We start from the raw sequence: 14,206 nt of genomic DNA, 5'->3' as shown, positions 1-14,206 counted from the left end.
ATGCTCGTCTCCAGCCTGTAGAGCATCTTCAGGTAGGAGTCCAATTATGTGCTGTAGAACACTGGTGAGGAAAAACTGTATAGCAACAATGGTCAGTATTTATACGCTGCATGAGATCTGGGTGTTATAAGACCATTAGCGAACCAAAACTGTGGAATCAGCAACTGGGTTGCATAGGAGAGTGTCATTACGACGTTGGATTGTTTTATATGCTACGTGTTTTATTCCAGATTTTTTTTTTAGTTTTATGGAGATGACTTTAAGTTTTTTCAATGTTTTATATTTGTTTTATGATGCATGATTTTGGTGTTACATATTTGTCTAACATCGGAGGGAAAGTTATATGTTTGTAGATGTTGAAAATGTACTGCAATCTACATATGCATAGTCAGGGCACGGGATAAGCTTCCAAAACCACACATTTATCCCGACGCCTCACTCTGCATAATGTAGATTCTAGTTCTATTTTTAACACGTACGAAATAACGAACACACACATATGTTGTCTTGTTGGTCCTGGAAAATGCGAGGTAGCGATCGAGGGGGGTCTCAGTGATTAGTTAGTAGGAATATTTCAGTAACAACAAAGATTGGATAACAGAAAGAATGTTATCGAAGCGGATTCGGTATATTTAAAGATAAAACATTTATGTAAAAATATGTACCAGGTATGTTAAGTTGGTTGTAAGACATGCTAGTTTTCATAACTAACATAAACAACATTACGTAACTAATGCTTGTTTGTTTGTGCGTTAGGTAGAGTAATTATTCTTCATGAGCGATCAGACAGACGATAAAGAGAATTTAAAAATACACGTTGAAAGATTAGTTCTATACTCATCGGATTAGCGGACAAAAGGGTATTTCTCCTCCAATGCCTTTATCTGACGCCCGTGGAAGTCAACGGGGCAAAATAGCAAAATGTAGAGTTGTTTGAATCGTGCATAAATGCGATGAATGGATTCATCATAGAAATAAATGATATTATCATGTCCTGGCGTTTTTCTATTCGAAAGAAAAGCATATTTAGTTGCATGAAGCACGAAAGAAACTTTGTAAACGTATGTAACTTTTGCTTGTCTCCCCACTGGCAATGCCATTTGTCGTTTTGTTTAATAAGCTTCTTATTATGTATTGCCCCATTATGAAAATATATTGAATGCATATACATCCACACGTGGACTTCATATAGATTATATATAATACGCACATTAAAGAAACTAAGCTATCATAAAATGCTAAAATGTTAACACACGTATACCCACATACGGCATGTCACAACGTTAAAGAAACATCCGCGAAATAGATGCAGTTTATATGCTCTCCCAACTATACAATGCATATACATATACATGCGTACATACGCATACACACATACACACACATATATATAAAGAGAGAAAAGAGATAGAGATAGATAGATAGATAGATAGATATAGTAGAATAACACCGGTCTTAGAAGAGGGGCAATTAATTATCTGATCCTCATAGATGGTTAAATCTTTTATGTCCTTTTACAAAATACTAAAACTCATATCAACTATTCCTAATTCAATTTTGATAAAACTATTTTACACGATTTATAAAATTAAAAAAAAAATGAAGACTTTAGATTTAAGTGCGTATACATTCAAATGCAAAGAAACCAGTGTCTAGAGATTAGGTTTAATCCAAAGCTGGAGCCAATCCTTATTGTTAAAATTTCACAAAAAACAGATGTATCTCAATTTTTACAAAGGCCTTTCACTCTTTATTTACTTCATGTAGATAAAACTGAATTAAACTAAATACAGCCCAGGTGCACATAGCAACACTTTCTTTTAGATTATGTAATAATCTATTACTTAATTTAGTACAGACCCATATAGAAAAAAATACTCATACTTTAGTTAAATATATATATAAAAAACAACAACACCGCATGATTATATAAATTAAGTCTGAATCTCTTTTGGAATATATATGCCATGTGCGACCTTCACTGGAAGCACATCTCCAAACCAAATTCTTGATTTCATGAGAACTGTTGCTGTACAAGCATTTGCTCTGTTTTTTATACAACTTCTATCACCCCAACTTGACGAGCCCTACCTGCCCGCAGCGGAGCACCTTTGTCCTTTCTTCGAGTTAATAGAAACAGGTTTGCAGGGCTTAGTATCCAAACCACACGAGAAGGTTATTTGAGACACACAGACAAGGAGGACAATATTTATGGAGAGGGAGCTTATCCCCACTACATCCCTCGGTTACAATATTCAAGACTACACACACACACATACACACACACGTATATATATATATATATATATATATATATATATATATATATATATATATATATATATATACACGTGTGCATATATCGTATTAGCAAAGGAAAGGAGAAAAAAAACGAAAACCTGACAAAAGAGGTCAAAATGCCCTAATATTACTTAAAATATTCAGTCTCAAGATCCTCGATGAAGCCACTGTTTGGTTGGAAATTAAATTCTTTGTAATCACTGCATTAATCTGAATATAATTTTAGGGATAACCAGTTGGTTATCATGTAAAGTTGTCCAATATATCATGCGTTAAATTTCGAAACAATGTACTTTACATGACTAGGAATGCTCTTATATCTGTTTTGCATCTGAATGATTATAACTATCGAAGATCGATGATCTAAAAATCGATAATCAAAAAATCCGATTAAAGTAGGAACAGTCTGAATGTGAACAAAGTTAGCACTATTATACAATTTATATGAAAAATGCATTTGAGAAGTTCGATAACCGCATAAGCAGAAGGGCTCAGCGTATAAAATCATAGATAGGTTCTTTGATAAAACAAGGGTTCAATCGAAATACATGTTTATATTCATAGAACTATTAAATAATAATTTAATTTTGCACCTAAAAATTAAATTGAAGTTTGTATAAAAATAATTTTAAAAAATAAACAGTGAGCTCGCTATAATGCAATAATTTATTGTGGACTAGTTACTGCGGGTAGGCATGAGAAGCTTCCTCCAAGTGACTGTGATAACAACAAAATATTGGAAGTGTGCGTCATTTCTTGATCCTGGGTAATGTTGCGTCTTCATGCTAGTATATATATATATATATATATATATATATATATATATATATATATATATATATACATATATATATGTATATATATATGTATATATATATATATATATATATGTGTGTGTGTGTGGAGGAGAGATGAATTTATGTGATAATGTATTAAAATCATCTCGGATGCATCTACTTGTTGTTTATTTAGGTAATCTTATGCTTAGACACCTAAGTGATCCTTATAATCACTGTAATCTGCAATACATATATATACACATAAACTTCTGCATATGTGTGCATAAGTAAACTGTATTAATTACACCCCCATATATATATATATATATATATATATATATATATATATATATATATATATATATATATATATATATAGTGATGATCATATTTATTGGCACGGTAAAATAAAAGTTAAATTTTGTCTAATAAATTCTAAAAAAGGGATTAAATTAAAGAAAATAACAAAGTATATTATGTATTTTTAACTGGCCTTTCCGATGCAGCAATCGGATTTTAGAAAAAATAAATAACAAAGGAACAACAAACATAATTGCAAAAAACCCTTGTTCAAAATTATTGGCACGATTTATTTAATAATCAATTGTATAGCCTTTGGCCTCGATTACCTTCCTCAGTCGCTTTTCATAGTTTACAACCAAGTTGTTGCACTCTTCGGTAGTAATTTTAGCCCACTCTTCCTGACAATAGTCCTCCAATTGAATAAGATTCTTAGGCTTCCTTTGCATTACCCTCAATTTTAATGTTCTCCATAAATTTTCAATTGGATTAAGGTCTGGGCTTTGTGATGGCCACTCCAAAACATTAATATGATTGTCCTCAAGCCATTTCTTAGTCAGTTTAGCCGAATGCTTTGGGTCATTATCTTGCATGAACCACCAACGACGACCAAGTGAGAGCTCTTTAGCAGAGTCTTTCAGGTTTTCATCCAATATTTTAACATAATCTTCCTTTTTTATGCTACCTGTGACCTTAACAAGTCGCCCTGGTCCAGAGGCAGCAAAGGATCCCCAAGACATCAAACTGCCTCCACCGTGCTTCACTGTGGGTATGGTGTTCTTAGGCAGGAAAGCTTCGCCAGATTTTCTGTAAATATAAGACACTTTATTATGGCCAAATAACTCTATTTTCGTTTCGTCAGTCCATAGAACACGTTTCCAGAATGCAACATCTTTATCAATATGACGTTTTGCAAAGGCTAGCCTTGCTTTCAGGTGCATAGGCTTCAATAAGGGAGTCTTTCTCGGACGACATGCTTTTAAACCAGCTCTCTTCAAAACTCTACCAACTGTATGTCGAGATACATTCACTCCAGAGGTGCTCTGTTCATCAACAATCTCCCCAACAGAGATCCTTGGGTTTTGTTTTACTTGTCGAACAATTTTCCGTTCATCTCTTGGGGAAAGAATCCTTTTTCTCCCTCTACCCTCTAAACTCATAACGTGGCCTTGCGATTTGAACCTGTTTATTATGGCTCTAACAGTGGATTTGGGAAGGTTTAGCTTCTTTGAAATCTTATCATAGCCCTCCCCATTGGTATGGCATGCTACAACTAGCTTCCTGACGTCTTCGCTGTGTTCCTTAGTTTTAACCATGGCGATTGAAAATTATAATTTAGTCACTTATAATAGTTTAAATAAATCGCTATCTAAAAATTATCTGAAAAAAATTATTCACTGAATTAGCGTTAAACAAGCATAATATGGCTATAAAAAAGTTCAGAAAGCACGTAAACCGGAAATTGATTGATATTATACTTATACTAAAAGAAAAACAAAGCCGTGCCAATAATTTTGAACGAGGGTTTTTTGCAATTATGCTTGTTGTTCCTTTGTTATTTATTTTTTCTAAAATCCGATTGCTGCATCGGAAAGGCCAGTTAAAAATACATAATATACTTTGTTATTTTCTTTAATTTAATCCCTTTTTTAGAATTTATTAGACAAAATTTAACTTTTATTTTACCGTGCCAATAAATATGATCATCACTGTATATATATATATATATATATATATATATATATATATATATATATATATATATATATTGAGGTAGTTGCCTGTCTAGCCGCACTGATGAGCTGTGAAACAGCGAAACAGTACTGTATGTGGATGACTATATATATATATATATATATATATATATATATATATATATATTACGTTGGAGCAAAAATAATGTCATGTTCCGACGTTCAAGTTTCAAAAAATCATAACTCCTTTCATAATAAACTTTATTTAACGAAACTAGAAGCATTAAAATCGGCATAATTTCGTCTACGAGAAACAAGTTTATTCATCCAATTAGAATAGAAATCCAGAGTTCCGGAACCGATGAAGTCATTGATGATCTATTCGGCATCATCTTGTCCTTTGAAGCATTTTTACATCAGGAAGTTGTCGAGATGCTTGAAAAAGTGATAATTGGTGGGCAAAAGGTTCGGTGACTAGGTAGAAGCAGAGTCTCCTAGCCCAATTCGTTTAGCTTCTGCAGGGTCAATTCAGCAACATGCAGGCGGGCGTTGTCATGGAGGAAAATTGGTCCCTTAATATTAACAAATCTCGAGAACATACGTTGGAGCTCCTAGTGCATTTCGTCAATTAGTCGGCAGTACTTCGCTGCTTTTACTGTTTCGCCCGGATTTAAGAAGCTGTGATGGATGAGACCGGGCACCATGTCCTTTTTTGGTGCAATTTCGTCTTCGTGGACTTTTGGTGAGCTTCTCTAGCATCCAAGCTGAGCTTCAATCTATGGTCCCCCTCCTCGCCAAACTTTCACGAAAAACACCCATCTAACAAAAATCACTATAAATAATTCCGTACACTCTTTATCTGTTCCTAACCCTAAATGTAGATTCCATGAACAAAGTTTCTTTTTTAGAACTTAACGCCTGTGGAACTCTCTTCCGATTGCCAGCTTTCCAGCTGACTACAATCTGATTGTCGTCAAGTTCAACGTAAACAAGTTCTGGATGAACCGTCTCCCTAAGTAATTCAATTTACAAAATTCCTTCTACTTATGTTTACTGCACTATAATCACATTGACTAAGTTAAACCCTTAACCTCGAGTGGCCTCAAGGCCCAGATAAGTGATTCGTGTGTACAAAGAAAACAAAACAACCCACTGTCGCGCACGTCGCCGGTTATCGTCGAGAATTCACTTTTCATCGCACATCACAATCCGTTCGAGAAATGGGTCGGTTTTGTTGCGCAGAAGGAGCATAGAAGACACCTCAAAGCGATGATTTTGTTTAATATCGTCCAAATCATGCGGCACGCATTTATCTAACTTTTTTTACTTCTGTATTTGGTTTAAATGGCAAAAAAATGTTTAGTGGTCGACCTTGAGTTGAACAACAACCTCTCGTGTGTTTTTTTTCGAGAATCGGCTTCAATGAAGGCTTTCAGATATTCGTTATCAACCGCAGTCGGCTGGCCACGACCGTCTATTTTGAAGGTTTTCTTCACCATTGCGAAATTTCTTACACCATCGTTGTGCGACAAGTTCGTTAGTGGTTCTTGGACCAAACGCATCATTGATATCAGGAGCTGTCTCGGTAGCTTTTCGGCCTAGTTTGAATTGGAACAAGAAAATCGCGCGGATTTGAATTTTGCCAATGCTGTCGAAAAACCTGAATAAAATGCTTAAAGAACGGTAACGAATGACACGATTCGATAGAGCGAACAACGCGCTTTAAAATTATATGTTGCGTGGCTATATATATATATATATATATATATATATATATATATATATATATATATATATATCAATTAATCAATTCAGAAGTATAGAAATGTAACATATTGAGAAAAGAATATTTTTTGCCCAAACGTTATATATATGTATACGTATACACATATTATATATATATGTGTGTGTGTGTGTATGTGTGTGTATATATGATGATTGCAACGTCTTGTCAGACGAGTGCCACTCACACATACATTTAAAATCCATGAGCCCAAATGTCTGAGGGAGTATCTATACAAATATGATGTTACAGAGTCTTAGCTTTGTACGACAGCTAAGTCTCTCTCTCGGTTCAAAATGTTGAGATCCAGCAACAGCAAGAGCAAGATAGCCAGCAACAAATTAAACTGCAGACCAGCTTAATGCGGGTACTGGTCTTCCGCTTTATGTTTTTTTTTAAATCAGAGATTTGCTTCTCCTAGAAAGGTTGCCTTCACCACGGCTTACGGGAGCCCTCTCTACCCCAATACACATAACCACACACACAAATATACACGGTGCTAGTTGGCCGTTGACCCAGAAAAGAGTTCATTCGCCCTTTGGAAGGTCTTGTTTTTAATCCTTCAGGGAGACTAGCCGCCCTCCTCACCAAACAAGTCTGGTGGGGGAACCAGTTTAGTCGCCGGTGACCCGACCATGAGGCAGGTAGTACTGGGTTACATGGTACCAGTAGCATATGACATGACCTGACATACTATATACACATACATACACACATACACACATATATAGTAAGTTTGGAAAATATATATGGCAATTAAGCTACATAGTATTTTCTGCGTGTCATCCTCGTGAGGATTTTTCAGGCTATTGCATGGAATCGATGTTGCTACAATCTCTATGTTTTTCACTTACATTTTATGTTATACGAGTGCATTTCTTCACGTACTTGTTTATTTATTTATACTATGATTATAAATCCCATTTTTGTTTTTCTCGTAATTATTATTTATTTATGTGTTTTATTTTGTATATGCGTGTGCTGTTACCTTAAATTAAAGTTTATTTTGTGCATCCATATGTTTTCCATTTCACAGTTTAATATTTGGGTTTATTTAAAGTTTGGGATTGCTTATTTCTCAATAAAACTTAGTTTACACAGGTCATCTAAGTTTTAAGATGCTGGCCTGTCATCCAATTTTCCAGTTTACCATCAGCAATCATCCATTTTCCTTAAGCTCCCAGTCGTGGTCAACTAATGTTGTTTTTATTCGGTGATGTGCGTATTTGAATATATTTCTATAATCGTAATATCTATTTTTAAATTCAGAGAAGTAAATGTTACGAAATATTCTTTGATAATCGATTTTCCTGGGCAAATATTGTCGCATTATATTTCTTGCTTTTGGTAAAACATTTATTTTGTAGCGGATAGAGTATTTGCCGTCTTTAGTTACAGTTATTTTGATTATTGCTAGTGTTTTTATTTCTATTACAATTTGCGTCATTACTATTTCTACTAATTATATTTTTGTTCTTTGTGTTATTTTTGTTGTTGTTATGTTAGCCACTTTTTATTCATTTTGTTATTATTTTCTTTTCATTGCCTCTATTATTTAATATTATATTATTATATGCTTTAATTGTCATTAATAAATTTTCACAGCAACTATACTATAATCAGAGGTTAATATATAAAATATTTTATGCAAGTGTTTGTAATTTAAAGTGTTTTTCGATAAGATTTAATAATATTTTGCGGTGTATTGTTATAATCATTTATTTATACGACGGCGTATAAAACTTATTTTCATTTTTAAAACTCCATTGTAGCTATTGGTGTTCTGTTTTTTAAATTTTATTTCGATATTATAGTATCAATTATTTTTTAAATTTTTTATGATAAATGGTGTGTGAATAACAAATAATTTGATTTGCTGACTAGCAACCCCAGTAGCATATGTATATATATAAAAAACCTAGCAACGCCGATTCCCTTGAATAGCCTGACTAATCCTCACAAGGAGGATACGCTGGAAATTATGTGCAATTTAATTCCTACACACACACACACGCACACACACACACACACATATATATATATATTTACATATATATATAACTTAAAACTCAGTACCGACCTATACTTAGGTACCGAACACTATCGAAGTAAAGAATGAACATGGATACATAAAATAATATGTAGATACATAAAATAATAATATACATATATATATACGCATATATATATATATATATACATATGTATATGTGTGTATCTATGTATACATACATATACACACACACACACACACATATATATATATATATATATATATATATATATATATATATATATATATATATATATATATGAATGGTTGTATGTATAAAGAAAATAATATAGAAATCGTGAATATACCGATTAGGATTTGAGTACATACAAATATATTTGCAATTGAGTTCAGATGCAATGCGTAATTCGCACTGAAAAACTCTGTGTAAATTCCAAACCAATAAATGGCCACCTTTTCTGGAATAGTCATAAAATACCGAAATCCCCAAAGCCTGTACTATCAAAGAATCTGATCTCCCACCTCGCCATTCAAATGTCCTTTACTAGCATCGAGATATTTACATCAAGAACTACACAGAATTTTCCACGATATTTCCCTTTTGAACAGGCTATCTCATATAAATGGGATTGCACCTCGATTCACTTAACCCCAAACAAGATCAATACATTGACACTTTTAATGGCTTGTCTGTACGGACAGATTATTTACCCGTTTGTCTCTGTCATGCGCACGTAAAATAATACGATATAACTTTTCAGATGCAAGTAGTGCCAAAAGGGGCGCGTTTACCAGAATTGCGTTCATAATTTAGGTGTGCAATTTCAATAACTGTTTATCAAAAATACTAGCATACAGATGTATTTTACTGTACTGTACTTTCTCTTAGTATATTTAAAGTATGTTTTGACTTTGCTAATAAGTAATCGAGTGTAACGGTTGTTTCTTGAACCTGTCTTCCCACATGAATTATATGTGTACGTAATGCTGGGAAGGTTGATCTAATAAAAACAGAACATATCCTATACTACAATCGTAAAGATGATTAAGGAAATACATATGTGGTTGGTATAGTAAAGAACTAACATTCATTAATCTGCCACGAATAATGATGAGTACAATATAAACAGAAATTAGGAAGATTTATTTTCTGATTTTCTTTTAATGATATAATGTTTAGAAATAACATGCCCCCCATTGAAATACTTTTGCTAATATATATATATATATATATATATGTGTATATATATATATATATATATATATATATATATATATATATAACTACTTAATTTACTAACATAAAATTAATATACGAAAGTATAGATTTTTGTGTAAACTTTAAGCATTTACTTCAAAAGTGCTCAATACGTAGGTAGAGCTAGTTAGTAAGTTATAAAATGTATATGGCGATTAAGCTACACTGTATGCTCCGCGCTTCATCCATTCTATATATATATATATATATATATATATATATATATATATATATATATAGACGTATATATGTACAGGTGTATATATGTGTGTTGTCTATACTGAGTCTTTTAACCGTTTCGATATGTGTATTCTTTATTGCATGCGGACGTGCAAACATATTTTAACATTTTATAGACAGAGTATATACATGAGACAGAAATCGTTGTCGGTTAGAAACACCAGCAAAACACATACCTGTTATCTTTCTGCCACGTCTCCCTGCCATGCGTCCTGTAATTAAAGGTGTTTTTTTGCGGGAGTTAAAACGTATAGGCGTGAATTATATTTTGATAAAACCATTTATTTTTTGCTGGTTTTCTTTTCAGAGTTAGCACGCTTTGTATAAGACTACATTCTGCTAAGTCTTCCCCTTCTAACTTTCACGGGCGTCCTGTCCAAAAACACCGCCGAACTGATCTCCCTCGTAACTAAAACCCTACGTCTAAAATATATTTTCCCTTACGTCATCACTAATTGTCGGCTAAATATCCTCATTAGATTTTTTGTTAGCATATTTTTCGGCGTTGCGCAGCCAATATCCAACAAGCGTTTTAACATCAAGTTATATCATCTCGCCAACTAAAAGAGTTATAAATAAATCTATAGACATTATTTTCATTTAATTGATTTTAATAATACTGAGGTCCAAATTATTTTTCAGTAGAAAGGCATAGAAAGGTTGTTTTAAAAATAATTCTATTTATAACGTTTTTTAAATAAATAAAGACGGCACGTTATATTAAAAAAAATATTTAACGATGATAAGTATGATTACGGAAAAATAAAGAACGATTTCTTTTGTTGCCCGTATTGGTTCTGACAAAAAAATGATTATTTCCACAGGAAATCATATTATTATACAAATTATAAGGATTAACATAAAAAGCGTTTCGGATCTTCTACTGTGTTTTTATATGTTTTATAAATAAGCATTCACTCATAAAAATTAATGAACCATTTTTATTTAAAACTATAATGCAAAGATTGCAATACTCTACTATTTAATATTAACAGTATTTATCTCCACTGAAAACATTGCTTTTATAACTACTTTAATCAGCTAATTACTGTTTGGATTCCATGCTAAATATGTAATCTGGTTCATTCGAAAAACATCAAACGATACTGATCCAATATTTGTATGGAAAATCTTGGATGTACCTATTCTTCATCGATCTATTTTTATTTTTTATTTTTCGGAATGCACCAATAGTATTGGTTGAGAATAATTTTGTAAAAATAATAACGCCTTTACTGGCTATGAAAAGAATCCTTGAACAGACAACTGATTCGCACAAAACAACGACTCTATAAAAGTAAAAGATAGAAGAACCAAAAATGTAGAATATTTGAAATAGAAGAAATTGTAAATCAGATAATAACCTAATCTAGCAAACTACCCCAAAACATACATCATTTGGTTTGAAATGAAATCATTAAGACGTCGCAGCTTTGAGCATATAGACTAACTATACAGACAAAAACTGAAGATATTAAAGAAAATGGAAACCATAAACTCGTTCAGAACATGTATATAAAACACACAAATAACTCTCCTCTTTGCAACTCAGCACTTACTAATAATCAATCGTGTTCAAATTCCTAGTGAATAATAATAATAATAATAATAATAATAATAATAATAATAATAATAATAATAATAATAATAATTAAATTATTAGATCACAAACGGATGAAAGAGTTATTGGGCATGCCCAGTGACTACCATACATTAGAACAAAGAATTGCAGACCAAATGAAACTCATCCTCAAGAAAGGCTGACTTTCAAATCTAGAACTGAATGAAATATAACAAAAGACAAAAAAAAAGGATCAGACGACGAAACGCCCCACGCGAGAGTCCGAAATATGTGAACTACAGAGGCAGAACTTCAAAATTTGAATACAAGAAATATGGAGACCGAGATCTATGAAACAACAGAACTTAACGAAAGTGAATTAGCTTAAGTAGAAAATATCAGGAAATGATTACGAATTATGGCAAAACAAAACTTTGATCCTTAAGAAACCAATAGTGTAAAAAACTTAAAACAGAGACAGAGAATGTAAACCAACTTCTCCCATATATCTCAACAGAGGCACTTACAGACCTTAACAATTTACTCCATGCAGAGGCCAACAGAGTAAGTAACATTGACGCATAAGTAACATCAGATTCTAATTTCGAATTATTTACTAAAAAAAAATCTGATTAATGGTCCAAATTCGATGGAATATTTTCTTTTAGTTCATAGTAATGGACTTTGTTTTTAATTATTCATTATTCTGTAGTGCCTGAATTACTGCACATTAAAAATAATTAAATTAACACATTTTTTCTTATCGATTTAATAAAGTAAAAATTCCATTTTTTTTACTTGATTACAATAAAGTAAAAAAAAAAATAACTCTGGTGATTTTACAACTGATCTTTTTTTTTGGGGGGGGCTAAAGCAGATAATTTAACCCCAACTATTTATGACATCGATAAAAAGCTCATAAGATAAAAAAAATCATTATATTAATTAATGAGAAACGAATGACTTCCTTTTATAGTCACTCCTTATTATTTAAATATCATTAAAGTCCAAATGAATTTATTACCACTATTGCCTACTTATATGTTATGTTAAAATTAATACAGATTCCAACGCATTTTAGATGAAAACATTATTATTTACTTATATGTCATGTTGAAATGATTAACAATTTCAACGAATTTCACGTAAAACAATTATTAGCTATTAAAGTGGCATGTTGTTGAAGGATATATAAAATCTCCGAATTTCAGGTGAATACATTATTACAGACTTATTTTGTCATGTTGAAATTAGTACAAATTGCAACGCATTTTAAGTATAAACATTATTAACTACTCAATTGTCATGTCAAAAAATTATAATGCACTTTTGCTGATTAAGCTGTTTTTAACCCATACACTTCAGGTGAAAACATGCATACTTGCAGTTCACGATGAAATTTGTACAAATTTCCATGCATTTCAGGTGAAAACATTATTACCTATTTAGGTTTCATGTCTAAATAAGTAAAATCGTATAGTGATGTACCTATTTACTATGCCTCCCCACGGGACAGAGTTAGACACCAGGGTCGTTTTTTAACGTGGAGAAAAGGTACAAAAATAAAAATTGTCTCAGTCGTGAAGGATTTCTCCTCCACCGAAAGAGAACAAGAAAATGAAGTGCAGCATCTGAAGAACAGATACTACACTTTGATCTTGACCACAAGGCCAAGAAAGAGTGATGTAGTTATGACGGAATATTTTACATCTACGCATTTCAAGTGAAAACATTGTTAACAACTTATATATAATGTTGGAATTAGTACAAATTGTGAACGCACTTCAGGTAAAAAAAAATTATCACATACTCAAATGGCATGTAAAAATAAGTAAAACCATCAGGTGCTTTTTTTCATTAAGGATCTTTTAAACCGATGGATTTCAGGCGAACAGTATTACCTACTTAAATGTCATGTTGAAATTAGTACACATTTCAAGACATTTTACACACAGCAATGTCATTTCGAAATTAACACACTCACATAGAGCTTTTATTAATTTGAAATCTTTTAAACCTACGCATTTAATGTTATTACCTACTTAAATATGGTGTTGAATTTACATATGCTGTAGAATATTATTACCTACTTACATATGATGTTGAAATTAGTGCCAATTCGAACGCATTTCAGGTGGAAACATTTTTCCTACTTAAATGTTATGCAAAAATAAGTAAAATCATATTGTGTTTCTGTGGGTTAGGGATCTTTTAAATCTACGCATTTCAGGTGAAAACATTATTACCTAATTAATAATCATGTCAAAATAAGTAAA

At 32.2% G+C, this 14,206-nt stretch overlaps 1 pseudogene; it reads right to left on the bottom strand.

Moving 5' to 3' along the window:
• Positions 1-13,386: 13,386 nt before the first annotated feature.
• Positions 13,387-13,612, bottom strand: LOC145284532 (U2 spliceosomal RNA; annotated as a pseudogene).
• Positions 13,613-14,206: the final 594 nt, after the last annotated feature.

The sequence above is a fragment of the Euprymna scolopes genome, chromosome 1 (genome assembly GCF_053919585.1).
Source record: "Euprymna scolopes isolate OS-2025 chromosome 1, ASM5391958v1, whole genome shotgun sequence".
NCBI classification, from domain to species: domain Eukaryota; kingdom Metazoa; phylum Mollusca; class Cephalopoda; order Sepiida; family Sepiolidae; genus Euprymna; species Euprymna scolopes.
This window is presented reverse-complemented; position numbering and strand designations above follow the sequence as displayed.